Source organism: Myodes glareolus, chromosome 2, assembly GCF_982192425.1.
Source record: "Myodes glareolus chromosome 2, mMyoGla1.1, whole genome shotgun sequence".
Taxonomy (NCBI): Eukaryota; Metazoa; Chordata; class Mammalia; order Rodentia; family Cricetidae; genus Myodes; species Myodes glareolus.
Window position 1 is genome coordinate 119,454,768 of NC_142027.1, and position 19,441 is coordinate 119,474,208.

Below are 19,441 nucleotides of genomic sequence, written 5' to 3' on the forward strand. Positions count from 1 at the left end.
GAACCTTTGTGCGTTAGTCTTTTTAGATTTGGAATTTATTATTTTTGTTCAATTTGAACATTTTCTGTGTGTTATTCTTTCAAATACCACAGTTTCCATTTCCTCTGAGTCACTCCCTGGAGCAGTTGCAGGATTTACTCATGTGCATCGCTGTCTGTAAACTTTCCTGCCGTTCATGTTGGAAGATGTGTGTTGTTATGTGCTCAAGTTTATTCTCTTTTTTTTCTTTTTCTTTTTCTTTTTCTTTTTCTTTTCTTTCTTTATTTTTTTTTAGTTTTTTTTCTTTTTTTTCAAGAAAGGGTTTCTCTATAGCTTTGGAGCCTGTCCTGGAACTAGCTCCTGTAGACCAGGCTGGACTTGAACTCACAGAGATCCACCTGTCTCTGCCTCTCAAGTGCTGGGATAAAAGGCAAGTACCACCACTGCCCGGCAAGTTTATTCTTTTTAATTCTGTCATATGTGTGTGTCCATTAACTGCAACTATTGTATATTTCACCTCATTTATCAATCTTCATAATCAGAAATTAGAATTGAGATTTTTTAAATAACTTCCATCCCTTTAATTAGATTTGAGATGCATAGGATGATAAATATTTATTTGCCCATTATAACATCCATGTTATTTCCTGCTTTTTTTCTGCACCAGGTTTACAAGGGGCAAAATGATACTGGAGAAAGTAGAGATCACGATTTGTTCAGGAGGGCGCAGTTGCTGGGTAACCCATCACTCCAAGCAGAATTGCACGAGTCATTGGCCTGTTTCCAGGCCTGCGGGTCTTGATGTAAAGCTAGGGTCGCCTTTCTGACTGCAGGCTGAGGCATCTTTAGGTCAGTTCTGTGCGATCTCACACCATTGTGTAACAAACAACCTGAAATAGCAAATGGAAAAGGCAATTATGCGGATCACAGATCTACCCATCATATTTTTCAGAATCCAATTAGCCAATGCAAATCACACAGAGAAAAGCAAATCAAGACTATACCGCCCATCAGAAGGTCCAGTATAGATGCTTGGATAAATCCAAACATCGATTCAGTGAGGGGTTGTCTACTTTTTACTCCAGATAGGAGCAGGAAACCATGAAATGGCTTAATACTTGAAAAGCAACACTAATTCATAGAAATGTGTGTACAAGAGATGTTAAAATTGGGCTGATATTTATGAAATAGGTGAGATACTAAGACGGGTAGAAAGAAAGCGTGAATGAGTACGTTATTAAAAAAAAGTGCTATGAAAACCTTCAAAATGCGCAAAGAGACGTCTCGCCAGATCACAACAGACTGGAATGATTCCTGGCTCCTTTACACATCTTTTCCTACAATGTAAATAAGCAGATTTCTCTGTGACTAAAATATTTTCGTTCCTGAGCTGTGAATGAGATGTTTTCATTTCAAACTTCTTTATTGGAAATGACGGTATGATAAAAACTTAATTAATCAGCACACAGCATCGGGGGCTGGCACATGGCCATTAGCTGTGTTCGTATTCCCTGGGTGGCGGGGGAGGGGACAAGGCTGAACAACCAGATGCAGGTTTTCCTGCCCTCTTTTGTTGCATGTTTGCATAAGTAGCTGCCACCTGTGGGAACAGATACAGTGAACACACCTGGAATCTTTTGTGGTTTGTAATATTGCATACTAGGCTAAGATGGATTAATTTTTGTTTTCTTCTTCTATTTTTGTATATATGTATGTATGTATGTATTGTTGTGTATTTTTGCATGTATGTATGATTTGATGCACATATTTGGCATTCAGAGGTTGATGACACTGCCCTTCTAGTGTGTTCTCTGAGAGAAGGTCTCTTAATCAAACTCAAAGATCCTCAAAATGTCGACACTTCTAGTCAGCTTGCTCTGGGGATCTCCCAGCTGGCTCTGCCTTCTGATGCTGGAGTTTCAATCCGGACACCAGACACACGCACACCTGGCAGGTATGTGGGTTTCTGGGATCTGAATGTGGGTCCTCTCATTTGCTCAGCAAGGGCTTTAGCCACTCCAAGTCATCTCCTCACATCCCCAAAGAGGCTTCTTAGAACCATCTAGTAACAATGGCTTCACTGTCTACTCTTGAGTCTGCACTCAACTTTCTCTGGGTGGGTTTGGGTTAAGCTGGAATCCTAATAGTGGACCCTGAGTCAAAGTTCCATTCGTCTCTCTAGAGCAGCGGTTCTCAACCTTCCTAATGCTGCGACCCTTTAATACAGCTTCCCTGGTTGAGGTGACCTCCCCATCATAAAATTATTTTCATGCTACTTCATAACTATAATCTTGCTGCTGTGATGAATCACAACGTAAATATCTGATATATAGGATATCTGATATGCAACCCCTGTGAAAGGGTCACTCAACTCCCAGAGGGGTCATGACCCACAGGTTGAGAACCACTGCTCTAGAGCCTCTCATAGATCACTCAGTGTCCTTTGCAGGGCTCGCTGTTCCTACAGGGTACACGGCTGGGGACAGCACAAGTAGTCATAGGAACAGGTGGGGCAAAGTGATTGACAGGGCCCTACAACGATGGGAACTCATGCTTTTTTTAAGGGCTGATGTCAATCACCTACAAAAGAGGTCATTTTTACTCCAGTCCTTACTTTTATTACACCCAAATGCCGGCCTCTACCTCAGCCAACCCAGAGGGTTTTCCACAACAGGACATTGAAGAATTGCATTGATCTCTATATTTGTGGACAGAACTGTTATTCAAGTACACACAAAAAAATCCACATGGACACTATTATAGTTAATATTGGCTGAGAGCCCGTTTTATGGCAGCTGGAGGGCTGGAAAGATGATTTAAAGTGTTTACTCCATGGGGAGGACCAGAGTTCAAATCCCCAGACACCTAGGTGAATGCTAAAGGTTATGATGGTTCATCTGTTATCCAGCCTGGAAAGGTGGAGACTGGTGATTCCCAGAACAAGCTAACTAGTGAGGCTGACCATATCAGTGAGCTCTGGGTTTGATTAAGAGACCTTGACAACTTGAATAAGATTGACAAAGATCCCTGACATTAACCTCAGGCCTTAGTGCATACACAAATACACACACACACACACACGCACGGGCACCTGCTAACATGCATACAACACACACACATGCTAGATGCATGCAACATACACACACTAAAACACAGTTTGTGAAGTCTCTCTGTCTAGTCATCTCAAAGACCCTTGGAGGTAGGCCCTGCTTTCATCCTACGCACTCCACAAATACAAGAACTAGGTGGACAGAAACAAGGTTCCCACAGGGAAGCAGCTCACTAAAGCAGTGAATACCCAGGCCACAGTTCAGGGACCTCATAGTCCTGTCTGCCCGCATATCCCAGCACCCCACCAGCAAAGTGTGAAAAACAGTTGCCTTCTGGGAAAAGAAAAGGATCGATCAGGAGCAGAAAAGAAAATCACAAACTGTTTTAACCTATGAAATTGAAAAAAATACAGAGAAAACAAACCAGTGAAACTACAGAGCAAAGACCACAGGGTCATATTTCTGTGCTTCAATATAAGTGAGATGCATGCGGCAAAGAGGCGTCTGCATGCCGTTGCTGGTTGTCACTGGTGAGTAGCCGCACTCCAGCAATGCCGAGCTTCACCCAGACCACGCCCTTCCTACAAAGCTCTCTTTGCATCCCCTTTCCAATCCTTTGGCTTACTATAAAGTAGGAATTAAACAATGCTTCAGGCTGTGTCCACATTTTCTCATGGCCGCTGTGTGACACTTTCACTGGATTGTTTCAGAGAGAAATACAGTTCCCCTGTCCCTGCTTCTCCATCTCTTGGGTGAATGATGAGATCAGAATCCATTATCCACCGCCCTGAGACCCCAAATCTCAGCAGACACAATGATAAGCGTTCCTTCCCCACGGAGTGAAAAGAGACTAGTCAGGGGCTGTGTGTTCTCCATAAGTGTCTCCTTGTTCCTCCCGAGGTCCACTGTCTGACCTCACTGTCTTGTCTCTGATATAGTCAGCTGAGTAAGACCAGTGATTTTGTATATTAGATTCTTTTGGTCTTCAGTAAGTGTTGAATCATAAAAATCCATCATCTTATTGTGACATCTCTGTTACTTACAATTTCAAAAATTAAAAGCAGAGGAAGGGGAAGGGGGAGGAGTGATGGAGAAGGGAGGATGAGAGAGAAGGAGAGAGAGAATGCAAAGACTCCACAGCCGTTTTTATTTAAGAGCAGAAAATAAATAGAATAGAATTGTCTCCGGTTGTGCAGCTCATGTCAGACCCAACACACTGAATGTCACCAGGGGCTCTTTGGGACCAGCTAGAGTATCAGCTCAGCAAATAAGAAGCCTTCCTTCCATCTGAGAAGCATGATTGGATATTAATTTCTGAGTCCACATTTGACCATAAAGATTTATAGAAACAATCTCTGTGTCGGACCTGTGTATATGGAGCAGAGGTTGCTCCTCAGAAGGCCGACCATCTTGGTTTTGGGACAGGGTCTCTCACTGGGCTGGAACTTACAGTTTACATAGGATGGAGGGCAAGTGAGCCCCAGGGGTCCACCTGTCTCCAGGCCTGGCTTTGCAAGGGTCCAGCACGGCACCTGGATTGTTCACACGGGTCTGGAGCTGAAGGACAAGTCCTCAAGGCAGCACCTCACCCCTAAGCCTCCTGACTTGCTGGCCCCAAAGCCCATCTCTTGTCTCTTCAAAAATCTCTAGATGCTGGCCAGTGTGGAGAGATACAAGATCTAAGAAGACCCAGGTACTTCCTTGATCTACAGGTTGTTGTCTTTCCCCCAAATAAACACTTCCGGCTTTTAAAGGCATGGAGACTTTTATACAAAATACCCATTATCATTTGTCAGAAACTATGTCCGCATTTCTCAGTGTGAAAGATTAAAAAATGCTTCTACATTTGTTGATCAAAGCGGACAACAGAGAGAAGCCTTTGTTTTTATCCGGCTTAAGTGGGGTGGGGTCCCTTAGGATCCGCACTGAGATTAGTAGGATATTAGTAACTTCTGCACAGAAACCGCCTTTAATGTTTCATTTCATCTCTTTAAAGACCATTAATTAGGTATCTTTTCCCTCTCTAGACTCCACACTAAAGCCTTAAAATACGTGATCATAATTTAAAACGTTCGTGTGTGCGTGCATGTACGCTCCTGCATATGCCACAACCTGTGGAGGTCTGAGAACATCCCCTTCATTGCTACTTCTCACCACACAACTTGACTGAGAGAGGGTCTTTTCTTTGCAAGACCCAGGAGCTTGGGGCTATTCTCCTGTCTCCGTCTATCATCTCACAACAGGAGCACTGTAATTACAGAGGTTTGCTCGCCTGTCTGGCTTTCCATGGCTGCTGGGGATCTGAACTCAGGTCCTCATGATTGCATGGTAAGTGCTTTACCCACTGAGTCTTCGCCCCTGCCTTACAAGGTCATTTTTAATAACTACAGCAGATTATATAGGGCGCTGAGACTCATAAGTGTTGCCACCCAGTGTCACAAGAACAGGATTTGAACCGTCTGAATCTGAATGTGACCTTCCTGATTTCTCGGGTGTATGTCACCTTTCAGACTTGTGGATAAGTCTGCAACATACCTGAAATTTGTACAACTGGGATATTTTCATTGAAAGTTATAACTAGCCTCTATTTTGAATGAATCGTGTACACACACACACACAGGTTTTTCCTCACAATTAGCTTGTAAATCATTGTGAATGGGGACAACCTTTCTATTCCACTCCAAATACATATTTATCTTTCCCATTTTATTCACTGGCCAAGGGAAACCTCACAGTTCACAGCCAGTGTCCCCAGTTCTGGAAGAGCAGCCAGCCTCATCTGTGGGACCACCTGCCACTGTCTCCCCATTGAGACCTCACCAAGGTTATGGCCATTCTTGGTGCCAACAGCCAGTGCAAGCAGGAGGGGTTTTCAGATGTCAAACTGTCATCCCCTTCTCTGGACATCCTACCTCTCCTCTTCCCTCGACTCTCAGTAAGTTCAGTGACCCTGCCTGATTTTCCTCTTAGAAATAGCAGCTTGAAATTTGTGTGTTCAAATCAAGAGTTCAAGATGAGACTAATCAACAAAGGTAATTTTTTAAAGTTTATCCTTGACCTCAAATTTCAGAAAGCTATGTGGGGCTACACAGCCATTTGCCTAGACAAAGGTTCTTTTGGGGAGGATTTAACTTGCTTTTCTGTGACGTCAGCATCCCCCCCTTACTTGGGGAAATACATTTGAGAAGAGGAGAAATAGTCACAAACATTTCATTTGATCAGTAGTCCCCAGGGCTGGAGTCTAACAGTCCCAGCTCACCTTGAAAAATTCACACTCACTTCTCTGGAATTCTGTGCTGGTCTCATCTATCTGGAGGGCACCAGAGACCTAGAGTCTCCAGCATTTTACTGAATCATGGTCCAAGTTAGGTGGGAACTGGCTGGCTTTTTGATGTGTTATTCACCAAAGGAATTGTAAATATATAAAACCAAGGAGTCAGAAAAATGTCACTTTGTGAGAATGTCCCATAGCGACCAGCACACTAGAAAATAGCCAGATCTGAAGATGTGACCTGTGGATGATAGGAAATGTGAGTGAAAGCTTCTAGAAAAATCTTCACCTTACACTGCATCACCTGCAAGGCCGATTCACTGGTAAGGAGGCACGATTACTCGGTGGGGAAAGGAGCTAGCTGCACAAGGCTGAAAACCTGAGTTCCATCCCCTCATCCCACATCAAGGTGAAAAGAGCAAACCAAGCCTGCAGGGCTGTTCTCTGAACCTCATATGCATGCCATAGCATGTCCACATGTTTACAGGCATGTGGATGCACACGTGCAATACACATGCATACACAATAATAATAGTAATGATGATGATGGTGGTGATTAATGATAAACACAAAACTAAGGAAAAGTAACTTCAGGGATGGAGATTGGAACAGTGCATGTATACAGCCTAATAGGAAACTGCCTTGGGGTCCCTTTGCCCCTCAATAGGGGCACAAATAGTCATTCCCTGCCCACCTCTGTGTTATCTTGGGACTAAGAATAAAACCTTGGGGATGTGTTAACTAAGCAGACCACTAGCTTCCATCAGTCAAAAGTCTGAGTCTCATCAGACAGCATCTGAGGCCTCAATAGAGATCTCCCCTCTTGGCTGTAACTGCCTTTGACACCTCCATCAATGCCCTTGTCTTCTTCTTTTCTTATTTTTTACTTTATTTCATTTTTTTGTTTTTCTTTCTTTTTATTGCTACAGAAACATGAAACTGAAAGCTGCTTGTACGTTGGAACATGGAATTGGGGGTAACCTGCATCCGTGTTCCCCAGTTGTGGTCACTGATATTTGGCTTCAGAATAAACCCTTTCTCGTACTGCTTGCAGTGAAAACTGTTTTGTGTGTGGATAAGAAGAATCGAAAACTTCTACTTTTTGAACCACATACAGAAAATGTCTGGCAGCCTCTGACTGAGCTGAAGGTACACACGTGCTTTGACTCAGAAGCCCATGTGTAGATACATTTAACTGCACACAAGGAGACGCATAAACCATGACTGCTTAAGAAATTACCCATCTCACCTGCCTGGGAAGAGCAATGTCCCTGCCAGGGTCTCAACAGCTGACTGATGCTTGCCTGGCCTTTGAGTTTGCTTGTTTGCCCAGTTTCTTCCCTTCTCCTCCCTAATCGCATGGCTCTCATCTTCGTTTTGCACATTTCCTACTAGTGAGCATTTAAAATGTTTTAAATTAAGACCCTCTCTGTCCTTCTGGCCCTGTGCACTGGGTCCTTATATTCAACAGCCTTCAGAATTCTTATCAGAGTGTTCCAGGCAGCTTGTACATTATATTCTATTAGAGCAAACCCGCCCAAAGTTGTCAGAATTCAGAGACCGCAGGATCTGTGGGACACTTTTGTTAGGAATATATTCATAGATTCGCTTTACTAGTCATCAGACACGTCCCACAAGGCTATGTTTAACATCTCATTTGGTAACATAATTCAACAAAAAATGGTAAAAATAGGTAATATTTATTCATACGGCAGGGTGAATTTTGTGGGGATATTAAATAGACACATGCTGGCTTCTCCACATTTGAACACACACACAAGGTCAAACGGAGAAACGGAAATAACAAAAGGGTGAGACAGGAATGAGAGAACGCCTAACTATGTGAGTTTCTTACATAAAAGTTCTCTTTTCTTATGCAATCCTTCTTATCCCTTCTAAAAATAACGAGAATGTTGTTCTCATAAAATAAAACAACCACTGTCTGTGCTCTCCGTACAAATTTAAAATCTCATCCCTTGATCCAAAAGTTTGAAAAATGTGCATCCCCTTAGCTCCACAGATGTTTGGGAGAGACCCAGGCTGTGATTTCTGCAGAGGCCAAGAGGTGCAGTGGGTTCCTCTGTGATACTGGGGCCCAGAAGAAATGGATGTCTAGGGTAGTCCACCCTTAGCCTGGTCCCATCAGCATCCACTCACCACCTACCTTCAGCTTCTCTCCACACCTCATCATCTGCGTTCACGAGCCTGCTGGACTCTGGTAACTAAGGCCTCATGGGGCATGGTAAAGAATATAAGAAACTGCACCAGGAGGCGCTCCTGGAGGAGGAGCCACTTACAGTTGAAGGCTGTTCATGGAGGGAGAGTGATTTTTCTTTGGTTGTGACCACTACTGGGGTGGCCATTCCCTGACAGGTGATCCCACACCCATGCACATACTGGTAGAATTAACTACACTCAATGATAAATCTTTTTAAAGAGAAGGTGAAGTGGGGAGTAAGAGGTAGCAAAGGTGTTAGAGGGTTCTTGGGAGGTTGGAAAGAGGAGCAAATAGGATCAAAATGCTCTGAGCTGGAGAGATGGTTTGGTGGTTAAGAGTGCATACTCCTTTGGCAGGAGACTCTTGTTCTGCTCATAGCACACACATCAGTGGCATACAATATTCTGCAACTCAAACTGCAGGGGATCCCATACCCTCTTGTCTCTGCAAAAACCTGCATTTGCATGGCATAAACACACACAGACACACACACACAGACACACAAATATTTCAAAGAAAGAAAATACATCAGGTTCATAAGGCAAGTTCACAGTTGAGTTGGAACCCAGAAAGTCTCGTTCTTGGATTCACATTGTAAACACAATAAAAGAAAGGCTATAACCACAGTGACAGAGACAGGTGTCAAGCTAGATATGATATGCCGCTGACCTTGGGGGACCACGGTTGTGCTTTTTTGTTGCTGTTATTTTTGTTAGTGAGAGTAGCTTTACAGAAGCTTTTCAGTTCCAGGAGGTCCCATATTAATTGTTTCACTCAGTGTCTGTGCTGCTGGGGTTATATTTAGGAAGTGGTCTCCTACCCAGGATAGCCAATGCAATCCTTTACACTAAAGGAGCTTCTGGAGGCATCACAATTCCTGACTTCAAACTCTACTACAAAACTCAAGTCCAAATGGATCAAAAACCTCAACATAAAGTTAGCCACACTGAACCTCATAGAAGAAAAAGTGGGAAATACACTTGAACACATTGACACAGGAGACCACTTCCTAAATTAACTTTTTTTTTTATTATTTCAGAAAATAAGAATGACAATAACATCGAATTTCAGGGGATATTGCAAGCTTTGGGCACACAATACACAGGTTCTTAGACGGGGGCCTGGAATGTGTCAACTGCCTGGGAAATCACAATGGCCTTTATTTCTCCAAGAGCAATTCCCACAGGCACTCCCCAGAGATCACACAATCAGTCATGCTGGCCTCTGCCTTGAGAAGTGTTTTGCCACCCCTTGAAGTCTTTGAGCTCTAACCACCTTCCCTACAGTTCTGATGCAGGCTGGAGGAGCTAATGATACTCTTGAGTAGGGCTGCAGGCGGAGATGCTTTCTGCGTCACAACATTTCAAAGGAAGACGAAATGTATCCCAGCTGGACCTACACTGTGGCAGGCTTATGGGAAACGTGATAACCGTTGTCTGATCTGTAAGGTGCCAGCTCTTGGGGCTGGAAAGGCTGCTCAGCAGTTAGGAGCACTTGGCTGCTCTCCCAGAGGACCTGAGTTTGGCTCCCAGGACCTGTGTCAGGTGACTCACAACTACCTATAACTCCAGCTCCAGGGTATCTGATACCTCTGGCCTCGAATACACACACACACACACACACACACACACACACACACACACACACACAATTAAAATAATAAAAATAAAATATTTTATAAAATATTTTTTAAAAGATATCAGCTCTCTCTGGATAAGGTGAATCTGTGTCTAGAGTCACCTAACCATATGGGTATCACAGGGACTTAAGGAGCTCTTAAAATGCAGGATGTATGTGCTCAATGGGAGCCAAGACACTAGAGGAGTCAGTTTAGCTCAATGGTCATCGAAAGAACCATGTTCAGAGCAGGGAGATGTTGAGATGCAATGTATCAGGATTTATCAAACTCATCATGATTGTTTGGCAAGCAGGTCAATTACACAGATGTCCAGCCATGATACCCGGAAATCCTTATTCAGATTCTCTGGGGCAGAAAAGTCCAACCTCTCCATCTCCTCAGGCCTTCAGAGTATCTTGAAGCTATTTACTTGGGTTGGCATCCTAGAGAGAAACAGAGTCCCTGTCACCATATCTTTCCTTCCCCCAAGGAAAGTGACACACAGTAGCATCTGGCATTTGTCAGACATTCTGAGATATTCCAGCCCTGGGAAACAGAGACACTTTTAAGAGGTGTGATTAATGACAACTATGAAGATATATCTAATTTGGATTCCCAACCAAATTAGTCTCTGTGATAAATTAACCACATGGAGAACGAGAAGGAGGTGAAGTCAGCAACTCCTCTGGGCAGCTGAGGGCTGATGTAAGGTACACTATCTCAAAAACAAGACACATAAGGCCCAGGAAGTTTCCAGAAATGGACTTTGAGGGAGTCCAGGGCAGGACAAAGGAGTCCTACTTTTGTGCCGTTAGTGCAGGTCATACCAACCTAGTCATCAGCGATTCCAGGTTCCGGTTTATGAAAGTGAACCATCTGGAAAGGAAATTTGTAAATGCTTAGCACATAAACCTGTAAGGAGGAAACAAAGCGTGATACAGTAGTGATTCCAGGTCTGAGAGCATTTGATGGTAGGAGGCGGAGCCCAAAGCAGATGGGACTTTCTCAAACACAAACCTTTGTTCAGCAGAGATGGCATCCTAGTTTGCTTCCTGCTACTCTGATAATAGCCATGACCAAAAACAACTTGGAGGAGAAAAGGTTTGTTAGGATTTCACAGCCCCATCACAATCCATTCCAAAGGGAAGTCAGGGCAGGGACCTGGAGTCAGGAGCTGATGCAGGGACTATGGAGAAGGGCTGCTTACTGGCTTTCTCAGCCTGCTTTCCTATAGCACCTAGGACCAGCTACCCAAATACAGCACCACCACAATGAGCTGGATTCCCCCTTCCTTGTATCAATCATTATAATCAAGAAACAGACCCAGCCACATGTCCATAGACCAATCTCATAAAGGCTCCCACACACACACATATCGAAGACAGAGCATCACTGTGTAGTCCTGGCTGTCCTGAAACACACACCGTAGCCCAGGCTGGCCTTGAACTCACAGATATCCACCTGCCTTTGCCTCCCAAGTGCTGGGTTTAAAGTCATGCACCACTACTGCCCATTTAAAGGCATTTTTCTTAAATTAAGGGTCCCTCCTGTCAGACAACTCAAGTTGACAAACAAACAAACAAACAAAACAAGAAAACTAACCAGCATAGTTTATGGCTTCCTCTTGTTTAAGGACTGATCTTATTTTATCTACCTATGAAAGATGAATGAAGTTCTAAGATACACTTGTAATCCCAGCACTTAGAGGTAGGAAGCTGAGGCAGAAAGGGTGCAAGTACAAGACCAATGTTGAGCTACATAGCAAGACCCTCTTTCCACAAAATACTGTAAAGTGTCATTATATGGAACCTTATCAGGAACGTCAATGAAATAAGACACATGTATTTACTAAAACGAGCTACACAAATGCAATGTTACTAATAGAAGCAAGTCAATATTTCATAGAAATTATTCCATTTATGCAGTTTGGAGCCATACAAATTAGTTTTAAGTGAAAATACACTGGTTGTGCTATGTTCAAACATCCTGTTGCTGTTCTTTAAATATAATTTCTAAAATGAGTAAGTGCAGTAACCACCTATACAATTTCTAAGAACAAATAAAAAACAATGTAAATTGGAAAAAAAAAGAAACACACAGGAATGAGAGGCACTGGGTATGACTGTGATTTGTCTAATGGAGCAGTGATGGGTGTGACCACTGAGAGCCATGGAGGCACAGGTAATATTTTATTTCTTAAGCATTGTAGTGGGCACATATATTGGTCTTCACTCTTTTCTTGCATGTCAGCTTTTGCATCATAAAAGCAGCAGGCTTATGTACTCACTCATAAGTAGCTTTTAGACTTAAAGCAAAAAAAAATAATAAAAAAATAAAAAAACAGCCTAAAATTCACAATCCCAGAGAACCTAGACAACGGTGAGGACCCCAAGAGAGACATACATGGATCTAATCTACATGGGAGGTAGGAAAAGACAAACTGTCCTAAGTAAATTGGGAGCATGTGGACCATGGGAGAGGGTAGAAGGGGAGGGGAGAGGAAAGGAAGGGAGCAGATTATAATGTATAGCTCAATAAAATCAATTAAAAAAGAAGCAGGTTTAGGCTCACAATCAGATAGCTACAGTCCATAACTGTCCTGCAGACATTCTATGCCACGAATTCCAGATGCCCCATCCCCAGCTTTCTGTCCAAACCTCACCAGCACATGAGACTTGCAGAAAAAAAATGCTGGGATTTCTGCCCTGGACCCTTTGTTCCCATCAGTTCCACATTCCCAGTCTTAAATATGTTTTTCTGGTCACAATCCTAACCAAAATGTCAAAGAAAGCCATGCTAAAGTGATGGTGAATATAAGCATATTCTATTCAGACTAGTTCCTGAGGTCAGGACCATAGTCAGCATTCAAGGGCTTCTGTTTCTTTTTTTGCGAGGCATTTTCACCTTTGAAATAGGTTATTTTAGGCTTTTAACTAAAACGACTGTATCTCCCATAGTGGAGTTCTAAGATTGAATCTTGCTCATTCCTGCAACTTAATCTCTTGAGAGTCTCCCCTTTGTATTGTCAAAATGAAGCCATCTTTCAGTTCTCAGTCTTTGGAAGGGAAAGCCTGTATCTGTGGAAAAATGAAAATGAACTGTATTTTCTGGTGTCTTTGAAATAAAAATGTACCGATAATTTTGCAGAGGACCTGAGGTCAGTTCCCAGCACCCACATGGTGGCTCACAACCATCCGCAACTCCAGTTTCTTGGGATTCGATGCCCTCGTCTGGCATCTTCAGGTACTACAAGCCATGGCTAGCATACGTGCATGTAGCCTAACACTCATGCTTGTAAAATGAAAATTAATAAATCTTTTTTAAATCAGTCCTTTCTGAGCTTAGTGGTTTGTGCCAATAATCCCAGGACTTGAGATGTTGAAGCAGGAGGATTGCTATGGAATCTGAGGCCAACCAGGGCTTTCTGGTCTGTATATTGAATTCTAGAAAAACAGTGAGACATTATCCATCTCTCCCCTTGACAAAAAAAAAAAAGCAGTTTTTAAAAGTGATTGAAATCCCATAATTCCATATAATTAAATGTTACTTGAAATCACCTATAGTGTTAGAACAGCAGTGGACGGGTCAATTAATAACAGTGTATGTGTGTGTGTCTGTGTGTGTGTGTGTGAGAGAGAGAGAGAGAGAGACAGAGAGAGAGACAGAGAAAGAGAGAAAGAGAGAGAGACAGAGAGAGAGAGACAGAGAAAGAGAGACAGAGAGAGAGAGAAAGAGAGAGAGAGCAGTTCACAGGAGAATGAACATGTGGTGAACCTCAGAGGATTTCTCTATCCAGAGAGAGGACAGCTGCGTGATTTTTCCACAGTGAAACCATGATGAATTCCTGTCTTGATGTGAATTGAAAACTGAACTGTAGGTCAGTTCAAAAGGATTTTCTCTCACAATGGAGGTTTTCAGTTTCCACGTTATCTTAATGGCTGGTTCTATATCATCTGAGTGTGGTGGCGTGTTATTTTGTGTGATAACAGCCTATGGCCAGCATGTAATATTGGGGAAACCTCGCGGCTTTGTATTTAAAGGCTGGCTTGAGTCCTGAGGCTCCCTTATGGAAAATGGGATCTCTGCGTGTCCCCTATGACAACTCTCAGATAGATAAGGTCCTGGCAAGGCACATCTCTATATGCTGACGATGGTCCCTTGGTACTCAATCACCAAAGCGGACAGAAAGCATAATTACGAATGGGACCCCTGGAAACTGCCTAGGTCATCAAGCCGTTGACAAACGAGCAACATAAAATCTGAACTGTGTTGAGCTTCGTTTAGTTTGAAATGTCATATCAACAGTGAAAGACTCTGCGTGACCCATAATTAACCCTGAGAAAAGTTGCCAAGCTACAAATGGGTTTAAAGTGTTATCTGCCTAAATAATCGTAGGCAGTGCGCTGAAACACGGTTTTACTACTTGTCTGTCACTGGCTGCTTTCTGCGGGCAGCCATGGCCCAAGCCCGGTTCTTAACTCTTGCATTTAATTTTAATTTTCTTTTTAAAGACAGGGTATCATGAAGCCCGGAATGGCCTCGAACTCTCTGTAAAGGGATGACCTTGAATTTCCGATCCCCCAATGGGCAACGGTTTATGCCAGACTTGCACGGAGCCCCAGGCTTTGTGCTATGCAGTTGTTCTGACACCTGATCTTCAGTCCCCTCTGTGGGTAAAGTGGGACAGACTTCTGAACCTTCGCCTACCTTGGGTCTTGTTTACCTTTGGCTGCGAATCCAGCATCCACAAAAACCTGAGGGCAGAAAGGTTGGTAAGGGGTGAAGGCGGCAGTGCCTCCCACAGACATTTGTTTCCAGGTCTCCAGAAAATGTTTCAAGAGGTGAACAGCTGAGGGCTGAAATGATGGCTCCACAAGCCAAGAACACTTGCTGCTCTGGCAGATGACCAGTTCCATTCCCAGCACCCACATGGTGGCTCATGGTAATCTGTAACGCCCAGCGCATCTGTGGCACACATAAAATCATGAAAGCAGACACACCCACACACCCATAAATAAAATAGTCTTTTTCAAAAAGATAAATATTTGCTGTGAAGCAGAACAGGAATCTGGGAGCAACCCAAGCTATCCACTGATAGCCACAGAGCATCAGGACAGGGAGGAGCAACCTCAGGACTGCTGGCTTGCTCACAGGTTTCAGAGCCCAGAGAGGTTTTCCCTACACAGTCCTGCTCTTGGGACGGTCTTGATAGGGGGAGCTATGTGTAGTTGAAAAGCTTCTCTGGAAACCCCTGTATGGAGTTCACACCTGCGTCTCATTGGGCAGGCTCATCGGGTGCCCACACAGCCTGCTGTGACATGTGTTTGCTTTTTGTTAAGCTTGCTGTGTTGGCACAGGAACACAACCAGGGCTGTGTCCTCAGTAATAACATACAGGGACAATCACATGGTGTTATGTTGGTCAGATTGCTGCCCACTTAATTCCACAACTGGAATTTACCAGAAGAATAGAAGCACAGACTGCATACATGAAAACTTAGACACAAAGAGTTGTAGCAATTTTAATCATAATACCCAAACCTAGAAACAATCTAAATGCTTATGATAGGATAAATAAATAACCTTCAATAACTACTCAACAGGAAAATGCTAGTCAACTGTGAAAAGGGGAGTGAATTTCCAGTTCACACCATGATTTTGGTCTGGTGGTCAATATTGATTGGCAGCTTCATAGGATGCAGAATGGCGTAGGAGACAAACCCCCAGCTGTCTGTAAAGGGTTTCCTAGATGAGGCTGGCTGAGACAGGAAAGCCCACCCTGATGTTGTGTGTCACCATCTAATAGGCTGGAGTCCTGAACCAAATCAAAGGGAGAAAGCGAGCCGGGCACCAGCATCCATCACCCTCTGCCTTCTGACTGTGACTGTCATGTGCCCCGCTGCCTCATGCTCCTGCTGCATTGGCCTCCATGGCGTGATGGGAGCCCAAATCAGATCCTCCAGGCTGGAGAGATGGCTCAAAGGTTGAGCCCCCTTACTGTCCTTTCTGAGAACCAGAGCTTGGTTCCCAACCCCCACATGGGTGCCTCGCAAATGCCTGTCACACCAGCTCCAGAGGTTCTGGTGTCTCTGTCCAATGCCCTCTTCTGACCTCTGCAGTCACCAGACCTCCACAGGCACCTGCAAACATGTGTACACGGCCACATACATGAACACATGCACGCAGTTTAAAATAATAAATCTTTTAAAATAAAAAGAAACCCTCATTATTCCTTAATTTGCCTTTGCCATGAGATGTTATCACAGCAGTGGGAAAAGAGAGTAGGTGTATGGGTAAGCCTGAAATTGTTTCCAACAGATATTTGCTTATTTTCAGTTCATGCAGTCTAAAAGTCAGGACACAAAGTGTCAAGTTTCATGGCGGATTGCCCATGTACCTTCCTCACTATATCTGACTTATTTACCCCCTCCATCATCACCCCTCCCTCCTCATGTCGGTCTCCTTCCTCCTCAACACCAAATAGTCCCTCCTTCTGTGCCTTGTCACCTGAATCCCCCAGCTCCTCACCTCCGCACACACTTTCCTTTCATACTCCTGCCTCCCCCAGTCTCTGTCTCTGTCTTTGTCTCTGCCCCTCCCCACACACACACCTCCAGATTCTGCATAAGAGAAAACAGCTCGTTTCCCACTTGACAGCACTTGCACAGTAAAAGAAGTTAGACAGCTCTAGTATGATCCTAGCAAGAAAGAAAGAAATCTAATTCCGATGGCCAGAAACCAAAGCAAATGTTTCTGTGGGAGGTGAGGCTGTGTCACGTGTGGGAGAACACTGATGGGGGATGGGATGCTCTGTGCTTTGCTGTGACGGCAGCTTTGCTGGAGGAAGGACTACATATCCACATGCATTTAATCTCTACAGAGTTGATTTTTAAGCATACCTATGATTTGACAAACACAAAATAGACTCATCTTCTCCAAATAGAACTCTGTACCCCACCCCCGCTCTTCCCAGAGAGCAGTTGGAGCCTTCAACCAATCATCCTTCCTTCACTCCTGGTCTCTCAATGTAGCTAAAACCTTTAAAAGGGGACCTAGAGGCTGCAGAGATGGCTCAGTTGTTAAGAGCACCGGCTACTTTTACAGAGAACCCAAGTTCAGTGCCTGGCACCCACATGACAGTTCACAATCATCTGTAACTCTAGTTCCAGGGGATCATCTGGTGCCCTCTTCTGGCCTATCCGGGTACCAGGAATACATGAGGTGCACAAACATATACACTTATACACATAAAACACTCATACACACAAAATTAATTCATTAATTACACTTAAAAATCAAAATAAGTTCTGTTCCTAAATCACCTCATGGTCTAAGATTCCATAACTCCAGCCATTACATCCACCCTCTAGCTACTAAGAAATAATGAAGACTGCACAGCCCCCCCCCCCACACACATATTAAGAACACACCAAGAAAATTTGAGCACCCAGGAGCCACACCCTACAGAAGAAAAAGGAGGAGAAGGAAGAAGAAGAAGGAGGAGGAAGAGGAGGAGAAGGAGGAGGAGAAGGTGGGAGAAGAGGAGGAGGAGAAGCTAGGACGTTCAGTCATATTCTGAGACTAGAAATCAAAGTGTCTGTGCCTGAGGCAGGCCAGAGATAAATGGGGGGGGCAGTGTTGGCAGTGCCAGCTCCAGTGTTACTGGCCTGTCAGTGTATGCCCCAGCCCATCTCCCTCTTCCTTCTCTCCAATGCCAGGGATTTTCCAGTTGTCCCGCCCCCACCCCTTACAACTTGTCTCTCCACCTGGGTGGATCTCTTTGCTCCAACTTCAGCCTTGTGTGCCCAGCCCTTTCAGTATACTATCCGTTTGTATCGCTTTATTCTTCATGAGCTCAGAGAAATCTTTCTTCAAAAGAGGGAAGGAAGGAAAGAAGGATATATATACATACATACATATATAGAGAGAGAGGGGGGGAGTCCAACTGCAAACCTAAAGCCCTATCTAACGGGGTGTTGTGAAAATCTTCCACCTAAAGGAGGATTCTCGGGTGTGCCTAATGACTTTACTGAGTCAAAGCAACTTTTCAGCATCACTAGACTTCTCAGGGTATTTAAAACTTTTCTTCAGGAATCGACACAGAATGATTTGGAAGGCAGAGAATGTGGTTCTTTGTCCTGAACCTGAAGGGAGCGTGTGTGGGGCAGGAAAGAGTTCCCCAGGCCACCTGTGGGGAACTCCAACCCCTGCTTGTTAGAGTCGCCAAGAACTTCATAAAGACTAGAATGACAGACAGCCGGTCTAGCTTAGAAAGTGCCAGTGTCCCCAGTCAGACCCTTAATTTCCCTTAACACTCGGGTATGGAGGTGGGATGGAGTGACAGGCTTCCAGGAATAGGACTTTGTGGGAAGTTCAGCTCCTTCTTAGTCCGACCAGGAGGACAGAGATGGGTGGGACCGGGCCCCAGGTGCTGAGAACAGGAGCCTGGGATTTGACCCTTCCCCTTCCCAGAGTTACAGTGCGACTGACTTTAGGTCAGGAAGCCAAATGAATAAAATAGAAAAAAGAGGCTTTTCCTTAGCCACAGCTCATGATGCTGAAGCAGCCACGTTGCGCAGGGACTCACCATTGAGTGAAACATCCCAGTAAGGAGAAAGGATGCGATCAGCTTCCCCACCTCCGCTGTTACTCCCTTCCCTGTCGATCTCCAGTCTGCACCTAGGACACACCTATAGAGCCCGACACATTTCCAAAACTGAGGCAACCATCTTGTTATTTTCTTTTTGCAGAAAGAAAGACGATTCCTAAGATCCTGAGCCGACCCTGTCCCCGCACTCACCCTGCCTGCACCTCACACTGCAGTTCCCTAGGCAGCCTTGGCTCCAGGATGCACCCAGACAACTTTCCCAGCCTCTTCTGAGCTCTCGCTCTCAGGTTCCGTCCATTCCAGCCCTCTCACCCTGTATCCTCCCCGAGGTTCGCTGCTCCTTGCGATTTCAGCAACCGGTTCTGGAGACACAGTTCCCAAACCCCCCACCCCCTGCCGCCCGCCACACACACACACACACACACACACACGCACGCACGCACGCACGCACGCACACACACACACACACACACACACACACACACACACACGACTTGTTGTGCATAAAGTACAACAGGACTGAGTATCTTTCCAGGTGAAGGAGGAGGTTCCCACAGCCAGGAGGATGTCCCCGCCTCCCAATCAAAAACCGCAATGACAGGCAGGCTAGAGACTCTCTTACATCATCTACACTCTCAGCAGCCAGGATCCCTAGGGGTCTGAGCTCCAGCACTAGGGAACTATCTTTAGGCCACACA

General features: G+C 44.5%; 1 long non-coding RNA gene across 1 annotated transcript; it reads right to left on the bottom strand.

Moving 5' to 3' along the window:
* Positions 1–389: 389 nt before the first annotated feature.
* Positions 390–19,111, bottom strand: LOC148123145 (uncharacterized). Its single transcript, XR_015735324.1, has 3 exons — positions 18,936–19,111; positions 18,723–18,825; positions 390–869 (listed from the first exon to the last, which is right to left on the bottom strand). It is a non-coding gene; the product is annotated as an uncharacterized LOC148123145 (long non-coding RNA).
* Positions 19,112–19,441: the final 330 nt, after the last annotated feature.